This window comes from Chlamydotis macqueenii, chromosome 5 (assembly GCF_036417535.1).
Source record: "Chlamydotis macqueenii isolate bChlMac1 chromosome 5, bChlMac1.mat, whole genome shotgun sequence".
Classification (NCBI taxonomy): domain Eukaryota; kingdom Metazoa; phylum Chordata; class Aves; order Otidiformes; family Otididae; genus Chlamydotis; species Chlamydotis macqueenii.
The window spans coordinates 54,924,794-54,949,897 of record NC_141560.1 but is presented as its reverse complement, the minus strand read 5'-3'; the positions used below and the strand labels follow the sequence as shown (position 1 = coordinate 54,949,897).

Sequence of the window (25,104 nt, the reverse complement as noted above, 5' to 3'; positions counted from 1 at the left end):
AATTCTTTTAAAAAAAAAATTTATATGTCAACGATGGTTTCTGATACAAGTGAAAAGATCCTTTGAAAGATAATTCTTCCAGATGTACCCTCTGCAGAGCATTTGTCATTAATAACATCATAAACTTGAAGCTGAAATTAGGAGTCATTTTAACATGCAAAAGGAATCCATAGATCAAACACTACAAAGGAGGAGAACATAATGTAGCTTTCAAACAAATCCAAATGGACTTGACAGAGGAGAGGCTAACTTGGGTTAGAAACACAATCTGAGGGGAAGAAAGATCAGGACATGCAATTCTTCTTTTTTTTTTTTTTTTTGTTAATTTATTTATCTGGGCTTTATTTAAGTGATTCTTTCCATTTAGATACTTTCACTGTGACTTTCCTGTCCTTCAAAAATGATAGTGCTGTAAAAAAGAGAGAGAGAAGGAGGGAGAGAGAGAAGTATTGGTTATATGAACACAATCTTTTATAAAACTCAATTTACTGAAAATGTTTCCAGATGAAATTCTTAAATTGTTTTCAAACATTTAAATAAGTTATTAAAGCCTCTGAGATTAAGAAGAGATGTCACACCAATTTTACTAAAGAGAGTATACAACTTGGTTGAAATACAATTGGCAGAGTTGAGATTAAGGGAAGAACTTCTCTTTGGAACAGTGGAGCTGGTAAAGATCACTGGTTTGTCAACAACATTTGGCTTTAATCTTCCTTTGGGATAGGAGAAATATCTGAGACCTATTCTCATTCTGCTCTCCAGATCAGATAATTTCTACTGCAATTTTTACCTTTAAGGTCTGGGGAAAATTATCCTCAATTCTCATTTTTTTCCAGTAATGACATATCCCTCCTAGGAATTACAAATCTTTGGCCTAAAAGTTAAAAAAAAATCCTTTCTTTACACTAGAGCGGAACTTTTAGCATATTTACAATATCTTTACACCACTACCTCCCAGTCTATATGCTGTCAAGATTTGCCTTTAACTAAAACCCTACGGTGCAAATCAAGAAGCTTTATCAGAGGGTGGAAGCTCATCTAGATCCATGTAAGTTGCAGAGGTTCACCAGGTAACAAAACAAGGACAGAGGCAAAAGCATCAAGGTGAAAGAAGGAACAGTAAGGTAAGAAGAGGTTATATACTTATCTGAGAGAAAAAAAAATGCAGACCTTTACAGGAGAAATAGAGACATTCTCTATTCCTGTGAAATGGTTTAAGTCCTGAATTTACAGTGACACTTCAGCAGCTCAGCTCCTGTATTGTTAGCACCATAAGAATGCTGGAAGTGCTAGATTTGGGCGACATTAATGGAGCTTCTCACCCAATAAAATGCAGTTATTTCTGAGGATTTTAGGAGGCACCCTTTACTGGGAAGCTGTGGGATATATTGCATGCTGTTAAGTTTAACACTGAGTTTTAACTGAATTTTCTTGATGCCAGCTGAGTGGGTCAAATTCATTCTCAATGCCTCATGCAATACCCACTTTGTAGCTCAAGCTGGGAACACCAGCAGAACCAAACACAGCAAAAAGTGGAAAAACGGTGTAAATAATGGATAACGGCAAGTTGAAAGTAACATTAAAATACTACAAAAATAATTCTGCAGATCTTTCAAATAAAACTTTCTTGCTAATTACCCATTTATCTAAAGTTTTCAATGCTATCTTTTCTTCAGAACAGCTGTGCAGAATCTCAGCCTCCAACTATTTGCAGGCTGGTTTTTGGCTGCGTCATAACGCATGACCGCAAACCTGCTTGCCACATACCAACAGCTGTAGTTTGCATGCTGCCACCAGCACCCGTGCCAGAACAAAGGGCATGATTATACAGCACTGAATAAAAAGCCAGAGGAGGGAAATACCTCTGGCAGCAAAACACTGCTGCTCTTAGTGCTCCTCTTTGCTTCCTCCTTTTCATCAGCGTTCAGTTCTCCATCTGCGCTCCAGGGGTGCTATGGCGAACGCTGGTAAAAATGAACACAATGCAGCATAAGGGAAACCACAACCAAAATAGCATTCTTGGGTCATTTCTACTCTTGCTGAGAGAGGAAGGCAAGTAGAAGTATTCATTAGTCTGATGCTTAATGTCTAAATGAAGGTACATACCAAGGAACATGGGGTGGATTTGAGGCATGTCCTCCTCTCTCAGAAGCCAAAATGGAGTGGCCTGGTAAAGCTGGAACACAGCAATTCTTATCTGCCCCAAACTGAGAGAGAGGGAACATGCACTAATATGGATTACATCAACTCATGGAACAGCTTGGTTAAAGAGGCACTGTCTTGTATTGTGGGAGACAGTGTGCGCACTCTAAGCAAACTAAAGGCAAGTCAAAGGAAAAACCAGTACCATTGCCACAAAGCACTGAACTTCTGCCATACAAAGTCTAATTTATTTTGAACAGATCAGAAGTGCTACACTTCAATTGCTGTTTCTCTGAGAGAAGATTAAAATATTTCAATAAAATTGAAATCTTCTGGAGTAATACGAAGGGGAATAAAAATCAGATTTTCCAGAACATGCAAATGTAATTAACTGAAATCTATTTCAGTGGAAAGTTCCTGAGTGTTGCCACCTGCTCTGGAAGGACAGACACAAACCCTCCACCACTGCCACTACAGAGCTCCTGCCAGCTACGCTTCGTGCACAGGGGTACAGGCGGCAAGGGTGCCTGTCGAGCTCTGCCTTCCACTTCCCAGGGCTGTCACCAGGGCTCCGCTGCAGGCAGTCAAACCCTTCTTCCTCTCTCCCATACCGAACCTCAGGATAGGACTGTGGAGCAGGAAATGAAAAGAAATAGTCAGCTAACTCGAAACTGACAATCCTAAGCAACAGCAAATCCCTACTTCTAAGACTGCTAATCCATATCCTCCCTACCAAAATACTATTTTTATTCCTCCATTAGTAGGAATAGCATGAGTCAACAGAAAAATGCACTCTCTTTTCAAGAAAGGCATGTTGTAATTTCACCTTTATGTTGCAGATTCCCTCACTTCAAGAAACCAGCTTTGTTTTTAAGCTAACTGAAATGAAACATCAACATTCCCGTTAGAAAACAAGCCTCCCTTGCCATTGCTGGAGTAGAGCAAATAGGGATTGAGACACAAGCTTAAATCTTCACAAATCACTTTTTACCTGACAGTTAAGATATCTATGGCTGAGGTCTATGCAGCAGAGCCTGCTGAAAATTCAAGAGAAAAACCAGGAAGCTATGGCAATTTATAGTGATTAAGGATCTGACTCATTGATGCCAGTTCTTCTTTTCCTCTCACTAATGGAAAGCCAGAAGTAGTCTTACAAAAACAACAAAGATAGGTGTGCAAGTGTAGTTGAACAAATGGACACCAAGTTTTTGGTAAATACTGATCTCCTCTTCTCTACATGCATTGGCTGACGTACTGTAAGTTGGCAGTCAGGAAATCAGTTATTTTTGCAGCTACAGCTGGATTAATTCAATGCTTGGGATAAACTGGCCTTGAGCAAACTTTAAAAAAAAGTATTTCCTTGCTAAATGGTCCCAAGAGGCATATGTCTCTATAAAACAGTTAAAGGGAAGCTGCTGACTTGTGCTCAGTGGGTTCAACAATTTGAAAAGGATTAATTTTGTTTTAAATCTTCCAGACCCACTTATGCAACAGACAGCAAGGAGAGAAATTCAATTTTTTTTGAGACACTTCCTATTTGGAAGATTAAGAGATGGAATCAGTGGTACATTACAATGAAATTTTAATTATCGGAAGTTTGGCACAGTGATAGATTTCACTGTGTTGCTTTGCCAGCGCACTCTGTCTTCCAGAAACTAAACTTCACACCCAACCCAGCCATGAGTTCCAGTTCATTCAGTTTGGAGCTTGCCTCTCTACAAGGTGCTCTGTTTTGGAACTGCTGAGGGAGAAAACAGCCACGTGCCACTGATAAAGACCTCATGGTTGCTTTCTCAGTACAGATGTACTGGCCCTCCTCTGCTGTACTGCTGTCATGGGGGAGAGGGAGCTGTGTGCTTCTGATTTTGAGGGCTGATGGCTCTCAGAAAGAAACTTCTGCAGCATGAAATGAGATCTAGAGCACGCTGTCTGTCCTGACAGAGGATTATCATTGCATGCACCCTCGCTCTCTTCTACGCAGAAAAGCAGCGGGACAGCTAGTGCAGTAAACAGTTCCAATTGCTCTGTGCCAGCACATTCCTCGTTTTTGCCAACTGAATTCCCAGATGGCCATTAGCACCCAGCTATTTGACTTGTGTACTCTCAAAGGCTCAGGGCACAGTGTCTGCCCTCAAGCCAGGTTCCTGTAGGGTAACTGTAACCATACCATGCTCACTTCAGCTCTTCCAGCTGGTTTGTTCAGATGTGGAGCATACTTAACAATTTTCAGTCCTTAATTACAGTGGCTAAATGTATGCCATGCCGACTCCATTTGATTCCAGAGGTGAGAAAACTCACTTGTGTATGTATTTTATACATATATACTTGTGTATCTATTTTATATAGATATACACGGATCTTGACAGGCTGGAGAGGTGGGCCCATGCCAACCTCATGAAGTTCAACCAGGCCAAGTGCAAGGTCCTGCACCTGGGTTGTGGCAATCCCAGGTACAAACACAGGCTGGGTGGAGAATGGATCGAGACCAGCCCTGAGGAGAAGGACTTGGGAGTGCTGGTGGACGAGAAGCTCAACATGAGCAGGCAATGTGCTCTTGCGGCCCAGAAGGCCAACCGCATCCTGGGCTGCATCAAGAGGAGCGTGGCCAGCAGGTTGAGGGAGGTGATTCTCCCCCTCTACTCTGCCCTGGTGAGACCCCACCTGGAGTACGGTGTCCAGTTCTGGAGCCCCCCAACATAAGAAGGACATGGACCAGTTGGAAAGGGTCCAGAGGAGGGCCACAAAGACAATAAGAAGGCTGGAGTGTCTTTCCTATGAAGACAGGCTGAGAGAGTTGGGGTTGTTCAGCCTGGAGAAGAGGAGGCTCCGGGGAGACCTTATAGCAGTTTTCCAGTACCTGAAGGGGGCCTACAGGAAAGATGGGGAGAGGCTGTTCAGTAGGGTCTGTTGTGATAGGATGCGGGGTAATGGTTTTAAAATAGAGGGACGTAGATTTAGATTGGATATTAGGAAAAAAAATTTTATGCTGAGGGTGGTGGAACACTAGCACAGGTTGCCCAGAGAGGTGATGGATGCCCCATCCCTGGAAACGTTCAAGGCCAGGTTGGATGAGGCTCTGAGCAACCTGATCTAGTTGGGGATGTCCCTGCTCCTTGCAGGGGGGTTGGACTAGATGACCTTTGAAGGTCCCTTCCAACCCTAACCATTCTATGATTCTACGATTCTGTGTCGTAAACAGTTTTTATGTTTATCAGGGTAGAAGTCTCAGCTGAGACAAACCAGAGTAGGTTTAGAGATGCTCTGATTTATGGCAAAAGAATTCTTGCAGGTAGAGGCTTTAGGATAAAAGGCAGTACAGAAACGACAAGCATTCTTATTAGCCTCTGTTCTAGCCCTCCAACATAAAACAAAAATTGAGTAGTGTGGAAGCAATTCAGGAGAAAGCACTGCTTTAATACTAAGGGCTAGAGATTAAGCATACTATTAACTACATATTCTCTGCATGTTCTTTCAGAGCCTACTGTGCTATTCGCAATCACTTTGTCTATTTAGGACAAAGCTCTCCTTGGGGACCTCACCCAAGAGTAAATAGAGTTACTTCAAGAATTAAAATAAACTGGAGGTATATGACACTTTATGGGAATTGGAATTTTCCTCTCAGGTATGAATCAGAGAGACAAAGCCAAGGGCTGCATTAGGAGTGGGGTTGGAAAGGGGCTGACCACGGAGCAGGTAAAACACATTATCTCTGGAGAAGTTTTTCCTCCAGACTATCTCTGGGGTTCCTGGGTTCAGCGTCAGCCCAAGTGGGTGCCTGGGGTTGGAGGTGGGATAGAGACAAAGCAGAGAGCTTTGGACTGGTGGAAAGGGGCTGCCAACCCTGCTGTTAAACTTTGGGTTTAGTTAAGGTAACTTGAGTGGAAGGCTAAGAAATACATACTCCCTCTTAGGACATCCCAGAAAGAATAAACCTGAAGAAAGTATGTTGATAAGGTTTGATCTGGAAGAAAGGTACAGCTTTCTGCACATAAGCAGAGCTGAGGAAATTCAAGTACTCTTCCCAGATTGCTGGGAGTGAAGAAAATAGCCTGTAATATTAATAAGGAGAGGCAAGTAACCAGAGTGACTTACAGAATCACACCTAGTCACCTGCAAGGAAGGACAGTTTTATACAAAAAGCAGGAACTAAATACAATTGTTGACCTCCATAAGAGCTGGAAATAGAATAAGTCAAGTGGATCTTATTGTAGCTTCACAATCTATATAAAGAGAAGCCAATTTCTTTTTGAATAACATGCTTATATTTAGGATCCTAAATCTGTATTTGGAAACCTAAGGAACTGACCTGATTTTCTGAAGTGTTCAGCACCCAGTGAATGAGTGGAAACATTTTCAAGAGGCTTCCGTGGGAACTGCTGGATTCAAGCACTTTGGATGGGGAGAAGGAAATCAAAGTTTCACTCTATTTCTTAACTTTGGGCTTACAAATCTAAGACTTGCATTTTCAGAATTCATCACTCTACAGTAATGTCTGGTGTTCCTTTAAATATTGTACTGCTAGAACTGCTAAGTGTGTGGATTTTTAAAAGCTTTTGGACTCTTTTGCTACCATTTAAATACAGATATTTAACACAGAATAAACACAGCCCCACTTCACTGCCATGCTAGTTTGAAATCTGGATAAAATAATCCCTACAGGACAAGCAAAGCTGTGTAAAAAAGCTATAGCAAAGCCATATGAAAGCCAGTAGTAAACTACATTTGGGAATATTCATGTTATGTAAAAGGTAAATTTCTAGTATGTCAGCTGAGGAAAAAAAGAAGCGTTCTAATGATTAAGTAAACTGTGGAAGCCTCTATTTCCCCAAAAATGGCCTCCCCTCAGCAGATTCTCCACTTTTTTGAGGTCACTGTGCTCAGTATCTTAAAAGAGCAGTGGTATCAGTCTCTCTTCCATTCAGAAACTTTATTTTTCTGTCTCAAGACCCCAAGACTGTATAAACCTATTTGGAAAAGAGATCATATAAACCTATGGCCTAACCAATTCATATCAAAACACAAGAGAACGCCATGAATTACTGCTGTATTATTTCCTCTAATGCCATGACAGTGTGAAAATCCCAGAGTTCATTCTACACAATATTTGCAAGTAGACAGATCTAGTCTTACTTTTCTCAGTGCAGAAATGCAACTACCCAGAACAAGAAAAATGTCAAGACTTATTTTCCACATAGAAATGTCTACAGGCCCCAGAAGCAAGGCTGGCAACCCTTTATGATAGATTCTGCACAAATACTAGCTAGAGGTGGTCATTACCAGCAGTTGTTACATTTGTAAACTGACAGACAAAAGACAAAAAGTGGAGCAGAAGAAATGACCCATCAGATCAGACTAGTGAAGAATTAAACACAGCCCCCAAGTCACCCCTCCTGTAACACCAGCATCTTTTAACAGGCCCAATTTATCCCCCAAATAGGCTTGTGTCATTTCTGCATTGTCTGAAAATGTGTGTGTGAAGTGCTTTCAACACCAACTGTAATAAAAGCAAAGAAACACAAGTGATTTTTCTACATCAAAGCCTTCTTTTGAAGTCTTATCACCTGTTTCCAAATTCCCTATTGACTGTGGATTGCCACTATACCCAGCTAAACAATTTTCCACACTCTTCAATAATTCAGTGGCATATGGATAGCAAATTCAAGTTCTCTGCCATCTGAAAGCTTTTGTATCACTCTGGGGCAGAATTTCAAGGCAAGATTTTTCGAAGCACTGCAAGGAATGTAATCACTTTGCCTTGTTTTCAGTGGGAAGCACAGGAATCAAAGCCTGGAATGCCTCAAAGAACTCAGGCCAGGCTTTCCTCCTAATCCTCGACCAGTGCTTAATTGTACAGACTCTTTTGAGTAAACTCACCAAACCTGAATCTATACTAGCTTTTCTATTCATAAAAATGTGTAAAAATCAGATGATTTTTAAAAAATAATTTATTAAGAATTTTTTTTTTACTGTAGCCAATAGAGTTTTCCCTTAAAACAGCACTAGAAGAAATACATTATTATGGTATCTACAGATCAGTTTATTTATAAGACCAGTTGTTCAGTGACCATGGAGAGCTAGAACAAAATCATATGCATTCTAGGGCAGGTGTTATAGCCAAGCACATGCACTGGTTGGGCAGCACAATTATCCTGCAATTGTAAAGCCACTTAAGAGTGTGACACTTCCAGTACTATAGCTTTCAGGCACGGTAAAACAGTCATTTAATAGAAGAGTGGGCTATTAACAAACTTAATAGTCTTAAGACAGACACCAAGTTTCACCATTATACTATAAGGTCCCAGTTGGGACTGAAAATTTCTTCCCTGGGAACCATTCAACTCATAATTCAGTAGTGATTGCAGTGTCTGCAAGTAGACAAGAAGTAAATAGCTCCCCACTACTGTCTTCTGGCAAGGGTGTCACAGGGCATAGAGCAGAGGAGAGGGGAGCTCTCCACCAGCCCCACAGATGGCTAAACACCTTGTCCCTCCCCAAAATGGGTGCAGAAGTGAGCACTCCTTAGCAGATGACAGACTCTCAGGGACTGATAGGTGTCCAAATGTCTGAGAGCACTGGAAGAGAGGCTTAAAGAGGAAAGGGAGAAGAATAAGAAGGAAGCATTAGCTCCTTGATTTAAAGCCGTTTCCTAATGCCATCCCATGAAAGTACTGCACAGCCCGAACCACTTCTGTCTCCAGGATTAACAGCCTGTGCTGCAGAAGAGAAGAAGTGGTCTCATGGATGTCAGTAAGTCACACACAAAGCCCAGAGGAAATGTATCAGAAATAGACTGCTGTTTATAGACCCTAAGCGGTACAGATTTGTCCACTGAAATGCAGCAAAATTTTCCATTTCCCACTGGAAGGGAATCTACTAGAAAGGAAGTAGATTTTGCTGTTCAAAGGTGCAAAACTTAAACGACAACATTGCTTAACTGCAGAAACAATGGTAGAATACATAAACCCAAAGAATGAGAGTCCATACAGCAATGCCCAGAGCTGACCATTTTTCATTCCATCCCTTGCATAAAATACCTAGCGAAAGGGATGGAAATAACCACTTTCTAGTCAGAAACCCAGTGAAATAATATGTAGATCTAGACTTTCAGTATCAGTTGCATGTAATTGTCCTTCGTATTGTATGTCAGCTATTTCCAAATGGATTTCTGAAGTCAGGCTCACAAATCTCAGTACAAAAAGAGGACCAGCATGATCTACAGATACAAAGCTCCCCACAGCTGGTAACAAGCCATAGAGCTTAATGTTCTCTATACTGCTAAGGGGTAGTTTATGGTCTTTAAAATGGTTTAGTAAGCCACGGTGTTTCAGACTGAATCCTTGAATCAAAGGGAACTTCTCTCAGGCAAAACTGCTAGAGGATTAAAGTCTTCCTGACTGAAGCAACTGCCTTCCTTCACTCTGTTGATGGCACAGAATTCCAGTGTAAGGAGAATAACACGACACACAGAGTGATTTCCTCCTAAAGGTACTTCAATACCATGAAAGACAAATGGCAAAACAGGCAGCCAAGTTCTGTTTTCTGCTGGAGTGTGTCTGCCCAGCCAGTTCTTTAGGGTCCAGATATGATTGGCGAAGTCTATGGAGAATCACCTGACAACAAGACATAAGTCAGGGGAGCACACAGATATTACAAACACCTACACTTCCTTCCAAAATTAACTTTTCTATTAGCAAACATTTGATGGTCTCAGGTCTGCCATAGAACAACAGTCTGCTCATGAAGGCTCATCGGGAAAATGTTACCTATTAGTTCAGGTAATTTGATCTTAGAAGATACACATATGACGTTACCTTGAATCAATAGCCAGAGAAGAAAAGAAAAAGCTATTTAACCATTTACTCAAGTACCACTAATTACTTCTCACTTGCCTACTACCACTGATTAACAGTCATTTATTGCACACCGTGATGTGTCCTGGATGCTTCAGATGTATAACTGCAGTGATAAAGCCATTTCGGATGAAGGTCTGAAGGCAGCTTTCCTGCCAGGTTTATGGTCCCAAAGTTTAGGCTCTCCTATACTGATCTTCTATATGCATTGCCCTGTCTTCCAGGACATTTGGTCAGACTGTCATCTGATGTAAGTGAACCTGGCAGCACTGCAGGGAAGAGAATTATTTCCTTTTCCACCAGCTGAGTGTCTGGCACATACTTTCTTCTAATTAGTATTCATCTTTAGGTCTGTTGAATTTGTGGGAGGGAGTTAGCTTTCATGGAAGTCATAATTGTTTAGAAGCTTGGACAATTTCCCTTGTGGCATGCAACCCTCACTGAGAGCACCTTAATTATTAAAAAAAAAGATGAGACTATTTTATCAATTGTCCTCAGTAAATTGACACCAGGCAAACTAACATGGATCTAAACAGATATTTGTGGTGCCCTTCACCCTCTCACTGCACATAGTTTAACAGCTAAGCGAAAATACTGTAAATGAAACATTTTGACAACATCTTCAAATGGACATTTATTTAAGATGCCTGAGTTAAAGCAGCAAAGCTGCCACACATTTTTTGCTCCTATTGATTCCAGGTGGAGTTATGGAATCATCAGCATTTCCTAACAAACATGGTTATGCAAGCAGCTCTCTAGACAACAACTGGAAAACGTTGATAGTAACTATAGAACCTCCAGCCCTCTGCTCATTCAGCAGCTTAAGAAAAAAGTGCAACATCATACATTTTGTCTTAAAGTCAAACAGACCTTTTTCAAAAGCATATTTTGGTTTCAAAGTTAATGAAAACGCATTGGCCTATGGCCTTGGAAGTGCTATTATATGCACCAAATACAGCACATCAAAACTCACATAAGAGGAAAAAGCGGAACATGAGCCTCCAAGAAAACACAGACCCAGACAGTTTACGGGATTAGATAATCCTCTACATGCACATGTACTAAATTATGCCTCAAAGGAGTTCATCAAGCTAGATGTATCACTTAATAAGAATTAGAGCTCTAGATAGGAAAGGGAAATAAATAGTTAAAGAAATTGCTGAGGTACTTCTTAATTGTGCTCTCATACTCCAGAAGTCTAAATAAAGCTAATTGCCAAGGCAGTGACCGAGGGGACAGAAATCCACTCAGTGCCTGCTGCCCAGGATCATTTCTGAATGAAAACAGATTCAGAATCCAGTCATTTCCAGATCCCAGAAAATTCTAACCATATTTGGAGAAAACCTTTATTTAGTTTTCTTAAAGAAATTTGTGGGGAAATGATGGCAATCCAGTAAACAGAAAAGTAAATACTTCTGTAAAGACTTAAAATGTTTTCTAGAAGCACTGAAATAATGGAAGAGTGAAAGTCCAATTATCAAAAGGTGACAGACCTCTGATCCCACAGATGTTCAGAGAAATATAGCCTAAGTCTTCTTGAAATTGGTCTTAGACTCCTAAGTCACTTGGGTACATTTAACATTTTAAAACTGGATACACACAAAATACTCTAGACTTTCAAAATCACAGGGGGGATCATTCATGAATGAAGAAGAATTAAAGAAACACTCAGGAATTCTGTCTACTCTCTCCCACCTCCTGTCAACATTGTCATGTAGTATCTAATCCACACAAATATTCTATATTTTCATCTTTAGTCCATGGGCTATTTTTCTTCCCAAAGAAATACCTGTGACAACTTTCATTTCTTTTAAGTCATTATTTTCCCTGCCTTTTCTTTTTCACTTTCCTCTCTTTTCTCATTTTTCTCCTTTTTCTCCTTTTAGCTCCTCCTATCGAAAGAAAAAGACTTTCAAAGCAAAGGGACAAAGTCAGACCATCTATAATGTGGGTGATTTGCAGAGGCGCTACATGCAATCACTGACTCCAACAACTAGGCAGAGTCAACACAGCTGGAAATGCTTCTAGGTTCTTGAGGCTTGACACTCAGCTGTGACTTCTTTCTCTTCATTCTCCCTTTTCCAACATTTCATCCACTGTGAAGTTTGAGTGAGATCTTTATCTCGGATTACTCTTCCAAAGGAGGCCACTGAGGCAAAATATAGGGTACAAATTTCAGAAGAATGTGCCACCGAATGAACCGCCAACACAATTTCCAGCACTAAGGCATACCTACATATAATGAAAAAATCTTATACAAGTGGTTTAGAAGGCAACGAGCAAATGTTAGCATCTTCCAAAGTTAACAAAATCCACTGATTTCTGAAACAGTTAATATCACAGCAGACCTACATGAAGAATCTGGGAATTTATTTTTAAATCTCTTTTCAATAGGGATCTTTTAGAATGACAGATCCATAGCTCAGTCTGAATGAATGCGTTGTATACCACTGCAAAATAGCACTGATTTTCAAAGTCTTTGAAAAAAAAATAATTTGCTTGCAGTCAAAGAGCTCAAGACACATGCAACACAAATCCTGGTCCCATGACAAGCCTCAGACTCTTCTTTAATCTTGGATACAATCACACACAGCCTCACATAAGAAGAGAAGATGTTAAATAAAAAATGCACATTCACTGTCAGAAAATAATAACCCTGGGAGAAAAAGTTGGAAGGTACTAGCTTCCAGCAAGGATTACCTTCATAAAACTCAAGCTCTTGGTTCATACAGGAAAATTGCAGTGATTTCTGTGAACTTTTCTTCTGTAAATGACAACTGAACTCTACTGTATATTTTTTTCTGAGAGAAATAACTACTGTACCATATAGTTAGGAATGATTTAACAATTTTGATTCCAGATATCTTCAAATAGAGGCCTATGTGTTTTTACATTAAAAAAATAAATAAGTGCAGTGCTTTTGTAAACATAGTCCCAGGCGTGGCAAAGCTCCAGACCTAGTATGGGATGCTAATTAACAGCTCCTTAGCTGATATTTATCCATGTGCATTAAGTTTTACAGTTAATATTTTATTTTGGTAAAAAAATGTACACTTAATTATATTGAATACTTCACAATAAGGATATAATCTGGTCTCTCTGACCAAACTTGCACTTTAAGAGTCAGAATCATGGAATTATTTGAGTTGGAAGGGACCTTAAAGATCATCTAGTTGCACCCCCTTGCCATGGGCAGGGACACCTTCCACTAGACCAGGTTGCTCAAAGCCCCATCCAGCCTGGTCTTGAACACTTCTATGGATGGGGCATCCACAGCTTCTCTGGGCAGCCTGTTCCAGTGCCTCACCACCCTCACAGTGAATAAATTCTTCCTAATATCTTATCTAAATCTACCCTCTTTCAGCTTAAAAATCCTTCATCCTATCACTAGACTCTCTGATAGGGAGTCCCTCCACATCTTTCCTGTAGGCCCCCTGTAGGTACTGGAAGGCTGCAAAAAGGTCTTCCCAGAGACTTCTCTTCTCCAGGCTGAACAGCCCCGACTTTCTCAGCCTGTCCTCATAGGAGAGGTGCTCCAGCCCCCTGATCATCTTCGTGGCCCTCCTCTGGACCCACTTGCGCAGGTCCACGTCTTTCTTGTGCTGGGGGCTCCAGAGCTGGATGCAGTACTCCAGGTGGGGTCTCACCAGAGCAGAGTAGAGGGGTGTGACCTGCTGGCCACACTGCTTTTGACGCAGCCCAGGATACAATTGGCTTTCTGGGCTGCGAGGGCACATTGCTGGCTTACATGCAGTTTTTTCATCCACCAACACCGCCAAGTCTACCTTCACAGCTGTCAACCCACTCATCTCCCAGTCTGTATCCATGTTTGGGATTGCCCTGACCCACGTGCAGAACCTTGCATTTGGCCTTGCTGTACTTAATGAGGTTTGCATGGATCCACCTCTCCAGCCTGTCAAGGTCCCTCTGGATGGCATCCCTTCCCTCAGATGTATCAACTGCACCACTCAGCTTGGTCTCATCTAGAAACTTGCTGAGGGTGTACCTAAGCATTTAATTCAAAACGACAGCAGAATGTTTCCCAAACGATATGTAGCCTACACTACTTCAAGGATGAACAAGGAAGAATACAAGTTTTCCAGAAAAGAGTTCCTTCAAAGCACCCTGTAACAAATAATCACATTTTGCATCTGTTTGTTTTTCCCCCTCACATTTAAAAGAGAACTTTTAAGCAGAAGGCATATACAATTCATTAAATCTACGTTTTGGATACTTGCAATTAAACTGTGAGGATATATTTTTTCATCAGAGAAAAATTATTTTAATAGTCATAATCAACACAATCAAATATAATCAGTCTGTCAAGTTAATCACAATTTAGAATAATTTACAATAATTTTGTACCTTGCCAGCTCACATCTATATGAAGATGATTACACCTGGAAAAGATGTGCAGCTTTAAAGGTTTCTACCTCTATTTCAATAACTGTCCTATGTTATGTGTTTTCATTTTTGTTCTTCTGTATCCTCACTCTCCCCTCTCCTACTCTGTTTTAACTTTTTGAGAGTTTTATTCTTAGTCTTTTCCTCCACTCTATACATTATTCTCTGGTTTATGCATATCTATACCTTTATGCAAATGATTAAGATAATACATAGAAATTTTCCCATAACCTTAAGAAGCATAAATCTATTAAGAGTGAGCCAAACATATTAGGTTTGTTTTCTAAACCTGTTATTTTGGGTTTTCCCCCAAATCTGTACACCACCATTCCCTATTTATCTCCAGCCATGCCTGAGACATATCCTGCTGTGTTGGTCAACTTCTCTGTTTTCATTTTACTGCAAACACCCTTCCTGTGCTCTTACTCTGAATCTGCCACAACACGGCTATCATCTCCTACCTCCTACCCTTCATCTCCTCAGTCTCTCATTGAATTCTGCTCCTCTGTCTTGCTGTCATTTTCATTGCACTCTTCCACTCTTGATTCTTACTTCCTTAGGAAGTCTCATTCTACTGCTTCAGTCCCCTTACTTCAGCCCCGCACATTAAGCTGCCTTTGTTTTCCATTGGCAACAACACTAGAAAGAAAAGTAAGCTGGAATTTAATGTACCTTATTTTGACCCTGCTTTTGAGCCTGCTCACACTCTGCAGAGGCTTCCCTGACTGTGGCTCAGACCTTTGCCTGTCCTCGGTTTCTCCTAAGCTCCTCATCTTTGCTCCTGACGTCCCAGAAGTCTTTTTTTCTACTTCTGTCTTCCATCTCTCCTTAACCAGAACAGCTTGTGTTTTCTTGGTCAAGAAGCACTCCCCTTTTTTTTTTTTTTTCTTCAAATTGCTTCAGTAAAATCCTCTCAGGAACCCTTCCTTAGCTTTTTGACAAAAAGCTTGAATTTAACAATGGCACAGTCTCTTTGGAAGGAGCTAATTTCCAATGAAATCTGAGCATAGACATCTGCAAAAGATGCTTCACACTCCAGCAGGTAGAATCCTCTACGGAGAAATACTGAATGGACATCATGTCCGTCTCCAATAGGTCATCTTAACATAAGATGCAAAATATACCATTATTATTAGTAATAATTGCAGCTTTGATCTCCTACATTTTGAGTGTTTCTTAGAGGTGAAATATTCCAAGGAGATAAAATTTCTTACCACCTCAATACACAGGGCATTTCCCAGACTCAGAAAAGTTTCCATGAACAGATGGTTTTTCTAAGCAAAAAACCTGAACTAGCCAGTGTGCAGTGTGCTGGAACCCCTCTATGTCAGGACAGCCTCCTGGTTGGTACCCTTCCCTAAAATCTACATTTACACTCCTTTCGTTAATGAAATTGATAATTTATTATGATCTTGTCAACAGTTTCCTGGTATAACTTGTAGTCTTGATTTAATTAGGAGCAAAAATTGTCTGTTTACAGTCAGTGGTGAAAAATAAAGACCAAGACGTTACAATATACAAGACACATATCCCCCTCTGTGAAACCATTAGATTTACTTCAAGAACAAATGAGGAGCTTAGTGTTCAGGACAGCAGTGCATCTGGGAAATCTGGCTGTATCTGGCTGTATCTGGCTTTCATGCCAGAAAGTTAAGGAGAAAAAGCCACTTGCTTTTGTTTAAATTATTGTGATTGCTGAAGAAAGTGGAACTAGGTTTATTTGTAACATGGGAAGCTAGTCCTCTGTCTTTTCTGCAGTTTACAGATATTCAGCAAAAAAAATGTAGCAGTTTGCCTCATCTTCTGAAGAAAACAATTCTATTCAAAACCATATGATATAGAACCATGGCAGAGCATAATTTCACAGTGAGATCACAAGCACAATAGAAAAGAGAAAGAGTATGAAGGAGGCAAGAGTACACAAAGCCTGTGCTGAAGACTATGTAGTTGTTCAAGGGAGCACGACCATGTTTGTGCCTTATCCATTGGATCTACTTCTCATGGACATATAATTTCATAAAAGTGTTACACTGATGGAAAAATCACAGGTCAGACCCATATTGTGCTATTCTTTTTTTTTTTTTTCCCAACACAGAAGTGCTAGAAGCAGTCCAAGAAAACTGGGCAGTTTTATGGGGATGCTTGTTATTCTTTGTTATAACAGTCTTCTTTCCTAGTCATTCAATATGCAAAAAAAAAAAAAAAAAAACAACCAAAAAAAACCCCCAACCCTTTAAAATGCTTGTAAACACTAACATATTGATTATTATTGATTCTCCCCTATGTTGAATAGGAAGGAACAATGAGTATCATAGGAACTGTCTGGATATATAGACTGATGACAGCACAGTTGCAAGTCTTGGCTATAGTTCCCTTTTTGCTAGAAGGAGTGCTTGAGTTCTTTCTGAAGTCCTGTTGCCAAGAGCAGACCTAAGCTTTTCTTTTCAACTGGTTTTAATTTCAAAGAGCATCTATCCTAATAGCTCCAAGCATTGAAAGCTAGAAAGGTCTGGACTGTATTTTTAAGGGCTGATGATAACATATCATGAGAGTGTAACAAAAAGCTTCAGATGTAAACAACTTGTCAGTACGCAATTTACTTCCATCTACAGGTATTGGAGTCGTTCCCTAGCTCTTTTCCTGCTTCATCCTCCTTTGCCATCAAACCTGCTTATGGCATGAACCTGTCCCTCTGCCAACATGCCTGAGACATTTTATTGCAATGGCAATACCATTAGCTTTTGTGTTTATTATTGGCAATGTCTTCTCTAGACAGATGATAGATGCAGTTACAAGCATAGCAAGACATAGTGAGACATAGACTGTATCTAGAGTTTAAAGTCTGTTTAGGCCTGTCAAAAGGTAAGAAAAACAGAAGTAGTATGGATCACATCTTACAAAGTCCTGCAAAAGTATGAGATGCTGCCAGAAGGAAGTTTGTTGCAGAGCTATGAAAAAATCTTTACATCATTTGAGTCTTGGCCCAGCACTTTGACTGACTTTGCACACTGACTTCATTAGAGGCTTTTGCAGGGAGAAGGATCTTGAAGTGAGAAGAAGAGTAGCATGGAAAAGAACATTATGCATTGCTTCTTGGGCCCTAAGCTAAGGTAATTTACAACAGCATCACCTACCCAGTGTTTTGGGTTTTCTTTTTTTTAAAGAAGTTCACATACATGCAAACACAAAAAGTAACAAGACGAAATTAAAGACAGTACTCAAGGAGACTCAAAGGTATATAGGAGCCAGTCACAGCCCAAAGAGTTCCTTTGAACAAGACACCACAGGGACAGACTGGGTTATGTTCTTTGTAAAATACATTTTTCATGTATGGGAATGGATTGGAGAGATGTTTTTTTTAAAAAAAAAAAAAAAAGCCACAGTGATTTGGGCATGTCATCAAGATTTTTCAGACCCAGGATGACCTAAATGCAGAAGCACAGATTCACATTCTAGATGTGGTTGCATTTGGAATACATATTTGTTTCTAAGGTACATAGAAGCAGACAAATATATATTTGTCTACATACTTCAAGGAAATAAGAACTTCTCATTAAATCACGAGGCCAAGAATCAGAAAAATCTCATTTTACTTCCACTTAATCTTACACTTCAGCAACTCTAAATAAATGGGCTACGTTAATTTCAGTTCATTTACTTACTGCTGTCTTTAGACTTTGGATACTTAAAAAACAACTTCTGGAAATGGTACTTTCCTTGTGCCTCAGTTTCTTCCTTGAGTAGCCAAATAATTCATGGGAAGAAGGGGAGGGGATGGATGACTTTGAGTTTGTTTCCTTCTTTAAAGAACTTGTTTCCGTTGTTCTAGAGAGGTTCATGATCAAGGTCATTGCAGTCATTCTGGAGACAAAACAAGTAATTGAATTTGTGTCCTCAGCCTGGCAAAACGGCTTAACATCAGTAACTTTTCAAGATACAACCAACCTCTAAGTATACCAGCAATGACATCCATGTAGAGGCTTAAAAATACATTCTGAACCATTAGAATTAAACCTGCCAGCTAAGATGAAATGCTAGTGTGAATTCTTAATATTCCATAGCATACATCATCTAAAATCTGAAGGTTACATATTTAATTTCGGTTGTCACCTAGACTGCTCAGTGTAGCACCTGGCTGCTAATTAGAAAAGCATTTAGATATTGTCAGCACCAGTTTTACATTACATGTTCTGAAATGTTTAGCAGACTGTTAACTGGGTGTTGAAAGCCAGGTGAAAATCACTGGACTCCTGAACCTTGTATTACGCAGCAGGAGCAGCTTTTGCTGCAGTGCTTTCTCAAAGCAGGCACAAGGCGGGAAGGTCTGACTGGGAACACTGAGGGAAAGCAACACTGTGATTAGCAGACCCAGGGGATTGGCACAAAAGACCAGAGGGAACCCCAGGACCTGTAAGGAAGGAAAGAGGATACAGGGTAAGATATGCTGACCACTATACATTTAGCAAAAGCCCAAGTTCTAGAATAAAAAGAGGCAGCAGGGAGGAAACAATCATTTCTACTCTACCCACTGGACACTGCAAAAACAGGAGAGCTTGACTGAGGATGAGATTTTATCAGAAGTAAATCTTCAATTGTACCAAATCAGATTGTCAGCCAGTATAAGTCAACAGAGTGGAGCTCCACAGACACTCAAAACCCCCAAACCACCACAAATAACCCACTCCTGGCACCCCTGCCTCCAGCTTAGATTATGAACTCCTCAAATCCATTTCAAAATCTTTGCTCTCGGAGCAATTTCATTATGAAGATACATTGGTTTCACTTAGAGATGCCCCAAGCACTCTGTCAATGTTAAAATTGCCCTTCAAGACAGCTTAAAAATTAGGAAAATATAAGAAGAAGAATAGCTTTGATCAGAAAAAGAAAACCTACATTAATAACTACGAACTTTCCCATATTTGGTTTCATAGCAAAAAACCATCCTAATTTTCTATGTAACACACTTTTCAGTAAAACCTTCAATATATGTTTCAATTTTTAAAAAGCTTAAAAACAAATAAGTTTTCTGAAGTGTCCTACTTTAAAAAAAAAAGCTTTGCATTTTCAAAATGGAATCTGCTTTTTTAAAAAATAAATCTATTCTTGGTTTAATACTCTAGAATATATCTGTGAATTTATTAATATCGTGGAGGTAGACACCACATTACCAGGGAGGATAGCTTTACAATATGAATAATGAATTTAAACATGAACTACAAAGTAATTATAGCTAAAATGACTTGCAGTGGTCTCTAATTTGCATACTGAAGTGAGGTGCAATGTTTCTGCCTTACTAATGGCAGAAACATTTCGGCCCAAAGCTGCAAAAGTCCCTATCCATTGCATATGTCCAGCATGATAATCCAAAGTAAGGTGGACCTGAAATTTCTACCAGTGCTGTACATATTCCTTCTGTCATCTTGCTGTACGTAAAATTCAGTTCACAGGTCTTGGTCTTCTATGTGTACTGCAGCAGTTTTATAAATGGGTTCCTGCTTTATGATCAAGGAGCTATCATGTAACATTAGTGGTCAATTTTCAATGACATCCGTATGATTGGTAGCAATGTCTTTTAAAGAGAAGAATTTAATTTCTGGTACTTAGCTTTAATGTGTCTTTATTGTTTTAATACACCAGACCCATATTTACATGTGAAAATAGTATCTCTGCTTGCTTGGGAGTTGAGAATGCAAAAGGATAGCTGAACATTCAAGTCCTTGCATTGCCTGAGCAGATGTCAGTTTTGGGAAAGCAACCGAATGTTCGTATTCCCCTGCAAGAAATTTAGGCCACTGAGTATGAAAATCTACTCCTAAAATGAAACAGCTCTGCTAATTATGTAAAAAGAGTTACTATAAATATAGAAGAGAATAAGAGTTTAAGTCCAAAATGTGTTCAGTAGCTAAGCAATTGCTCAGTTCTTCTGCCCTTATCAATCTGAGGGAGCATTTAATGCCGAGATGGAATATCAGAGGTGGTTAGGTAGAACAGAGACAAACTTGAAGGTAATTAGAAAACATGCTTCATGTTAGTCATCCACTCTCTAGTAACAGCTGTTTTCAGATATTGCTATAGGGATGATCCCACTGCAATATTGTCTTTTGAAAGCCTTCCAAATCCTATAAAAGTATTAATCTGTGACATTCATATGAATAGCGCAGACAAATGAAAGCAAGTACTTTCTCCTCTTTATTCTGATTCATTATCTTTGTTTGATATGGATAGCCTATGCCAAATACCTATCTGTGATACTTTTATGATTTGATTTAAGATTTATTTATTTATTTTAAATTATTTGCTTTATTTTGGGGCTTCAGGTAATGGAAAAATGAGGAAAACCAAACAGCCTTACTACATAAGAAAAAATACAACTGGCTTCCTTCAGGAATCCTGGATTTGGAGGTCTTTGTTAAGGTAGTTGTTATAGTAAAAAAAGACAGGAGTGGGAAGGAAAAGGGAGGAAAGATCTTTTTCCACAGTACAGCAAAAATTGCTACCATCGGCAATCTCTAAAAAAGTCAGAGGAGAAGGGGAAAATACTGCCAATCATAACTGAGATAGATTTTTAGAAAGGCTCAGAATTCCTGAGCCAAGCCAGAGGGTATCCTGCCTAGTTGGTTGTCTTACATTGATTAAGTGTAATTAAGAAGAAGGAGGCTCTTCTGCCTGTCCTGAAGACACAACAAACAGTAGCAGCTGCTTGCTTTTGAGGGACAAGGGGGAATGGCACTGCAGACGACTCCTGCTGCTTTGCAGTAGCCAGGATGCTCAGAGTTGTTTCAAAACCACGGCCAACCCCAGACCACTCCACAGCACACTGCTACAGCTCTGCTAAAGCACATAGGGGATGCTTGAAATCCCCAGGAGTCCTGTTAATGTAACCCTGTCCCCTAAGGATATTAGTGACCTCTGACATGCCATCTTAGCAGGGCTGGTGAAGGCGCGACAGAAATTAAGTATGCCCAGGCCCACTTCACAGTGATGAGGACACGCAGGCTGCCCCGTAGGCTGCTAATTGGAGCTCTAGGTTTTGGTTTCCCATACCAGAGCAACAAGACTTCTCCTCTTTGGGAATACTGGAAGCAAGAACCATTTTCTAGTAAGAAAAAGTATAAGTAGTTGAGAAGAAAAGGGGACTGCAATAACAAGGGATCTGGAGGAAGACAAGGGAACAGCAAGACCTCAGAAGTCTCAGAGCCTCAAGGCTCCTGCTCTTGCTGCTTCTTTTCTTCATCTTTCTAAAGCAGCCACACTGGCCTGGCTGTAATTCGGCTGCTAACTTCCAGCCGCGCCTCCCACACGCCCCACAGCACACAATTTATTAAGAAAAAGGAAGAAAAGGGAGAAAATGTTTTGTTTGCAAAGCCTTCTGTCTGCACTCTCCTTGAGTAAACCAACATGCTTGAGAGATTGCTGCCATCACAGCTACATGGACTAGTACTTCATAAAGGCAAATAAATCCATGATCTGGAGCCACGCCTGCTCAGCACAGAGTCCCTAGCCGTGCTGCCAGTTTTTAAAACCAAAGGATGTGATCTAAAAGCCCAAAAGGCTTTGGATCATACCCTAAGCCTGCAGCATGTCTTATGAGCCTGGCACTTTGAAATGGCACGTGAGTGGCAAAACTCAAACAAATGGCAGAAAGGGAAGGGGGAAGTTCAGGACAGGAAAAGGTGACAGATGCAAGCCAAGTTGGGAGTGCTGCTCTCCATGGGCACGGCCAAGGGGAGAGGAAAGAAAGGGGCATGAGCAGGGGGGAGAGGGGAGGACATGCTGGCATAAAAAGTACAGCTAGTTATGTTGCATATTGTATATAAGGCTTAAAGATAAGTGTTTGCTGCTGACAGGGGTTTTATGTAGGCTTTTTGTTGTGGCTTTTTTTTTTTTTAATAATGCATACATCACACTACCCCAAACTGACAACTCTAGTCAACCGTTATGCCAGAGCGGCAACCCTGCAGATCCCCTTCTGTGCATTCTGCTTGCCTGGGCACCCTGACACTTCCTTTGTGACAGCTCTGGAGACCTAAGGACACACTCTGCCTCTAATGCACACATAAACTCCCAGTAATGTTGATCATCAGCTACTCAGGCAAATCGAGCTTCTCCCCCACCCTCTTCTCTTTTTTTTTGGTCCACAGCAGGTATCCTTTCGTGGGAAATCGGAATCCCATGTCGGTAAGTCACTCTGTCTTTCACAACATGCTGGAGAGGATGTCTGATGTTTCTGTCTGCTGGTGCTATTCGTGGCTCGGTTTTCTCACAGAACCTTTAGAAAATGACATCCAAGAAGTAGCTGTTCATACCCTGCCAGAGAAGTGAAGTGCAGATATATAGGAATAAATGCATGACTGGCTTCTCAGATTAGGTTCCAGTCATTATTTCAAAACAGTTGAATGCATCCATTTGCATCTTGCAAAGTTATATAGAGTCAGATTTTGCGAGGAATCTTCAGAAATCACATGCCCTATCCCACTTAGCTGGGAAGAGTTCTGAGTTCCTAATCTACTTTGGTTCACTTACAAAAATCCCAGTTCCTGCAGCTAACACCCTCAAATCTTTTATTCTATTTCTGGGGCTGTCACCACCTGTAAATTTGGACAAAGCCAGAATTTTCTGATTGACTCATCCCTAACAACTGGGAGCAGCAAAAACTCAGCTTCCATTGCAGGAGAAAAGCTAAGACTACCCCCTAGTGTTCTGGGTGCAAACTTAAAATTTGGCCAGACTGAAACCAGAAACAAACTCATTTTAGAATACAGCATTTAGTTGGTTGGCATCCATTTTTCCCCTCTGGAAAAGGATATTTGTTGCAGTCTGATTATCTGAACGTGCCTCCAGACCATAATATTACCACAGCTTAGTGTGTCACCACTTGCGAGCGGAGTCATTACTAACCACCTTTATGATTTAGATAGACTCCAGTGGATTTATACCAATGAACTCTTCTTTGCATTTGCAATGTGTTAAGGGTGCTCCCAGTCACCTAGAGCTGCGCAGATGACATGCAATAGTCATGAGGGTTTTGGTAACTCAACAGCTTTTGATGCTCTCTGGATCTCCTGTGAGAGTCGTGTGTCTTAATTAATCTGTCAAGTGTTTCAATATCCATGGAGAGAAGGTGCAGTATAACACAAGAAATTGTTATTTATAACTCTTCCTCTTTCTGCACAAAAAGCCACATTACCTCAGATTAAAATCTATTTTAATGACAGCTATTTTAATGAAAGTTTAAAAAAATAGTACAACTTCTGTTAACTGAATCGATTCCAGATCTGTTTCTTGTCCTGCCAGGTCAGGAGACTAGCAGGTTCTGCCATTAACCTCCTGCTGCGTAAGCACATCTTTTTGCTTTTCTGGGCTTCTCTTCCAACTCATTTCTCTACAGATGTTCCTCCTGTCAGGGTTTGTCACCATGTGCATTTACTAAGTAGTAGTAGTTATTTTGTCAATAACAACGGAAATCTGCTGTCTTAATATACTTTGTCTTCATTGCTTTTCTGAAATAATAACTGCTGGACAGCAAGTTTAATTTAAGTCCAGGGAGGCAGAGATGGAGCGCAGTACCTAGCAGTATGCATGTAGATAACATGCTTGGGCAGCCTGGCCAATAGAGTACTTGCAGGAGCTCATCCATCAAGACTTAAGTTCTAGCAGATGATGCAAATTTAATGATGAAAAACAAAAGCTTAAAGTACCAGCTAGTAGCAGCAGCAGCATACGGCGGGGAAAGAAAAAAAAAAAAGTCATGAAAGCCTGTCACTTAAACTTCATCTTACATTGCAAAAATACCTTCCTGGAGCAAGACAAGCACATTGATAATGCAGCAGTGCTAGCTGAGGAAAATGGCTGGTTTGTAAAAGCAATTCTAAATGTATGGGTCCAGGACACGGGATCTGAACAGGACAAGCAACACTTACAAGGTACTACTAAGATGACTCCTTTAGCAAGCCAGAAAATGACTCACAAACAGGTTACAGTTTGCACTTCAGCAGCACACTTAACACATGTTCAAAGTGCCCAATCTGGAGGGAGAAACGCTGTAATTATAGAGACAGTGGAACTTTTGCAGGCCAGGCCATGAAACACTGGCTGTGGGTCTTTCAGAACGTATAGATTTACAGGGTATGACACTAACACAAAGCTCCGAGTGGTTTATATTGCAGGTCCTGTAAGGCACACAGGTTCATTACTTTCTGTGCTTTGGGGATGACTGATTTTTGGGATGTTTACTTTTTTTTTTTTTGTGAGAGCCTGTTTTGCAGTTTTTCTGTGATTTTAGCTGGTCCAAAGATGTTTTGCTATTATTAAGTGATCTGGTTGGTTGTGCTTTGAGTCTTAAGTGCAGCTCTGTGGTGTTAAAACCAGGAGCTGAAATGAAATGCAAGGCTGTCTGAAGCAACAGAAGATAAGCTGGGTTCTCTTGGTTTTCCCTTAATCCAAGGTTCACTCTTGCCCCTCACCTGTTTCTTTTTCCTCATCTGTTACCTAAGGTAGCAGTTCTTATCCAGCAATCTCAGAAGTAAATTGTAAGGATTGGTTTGTTAACACTCACTTAAATCCATGTAAATTGCTTTAAGCATAGAAAGCCCTAAGATGCTGACCAGCTTCAGTGCTGTGATACCCAACTGGATCCTTACGAGGTCTTGCCAATCTACAAAGATTCAGAAAGGGTGAAAGCTCTGTTGTTTTGGTGTTGGTTTATTTA

The 25,104-nt window shown here is 40.4% G+C and overlaps 1 protein-coding gene across 4 annotated transcripts in view; it reads left to right on the top strand.

The window, feature by feature from the left end:
* The window catches only part of KCNC1 (potassium voltage-gated channel subfamily C member 1), a 125,896-nt gene that overhangs the window by 37,503 nt on the left and 63,289 nt on the right, over window positions 1–25,104 (top strand). The window lies entirely within an intron of this gene.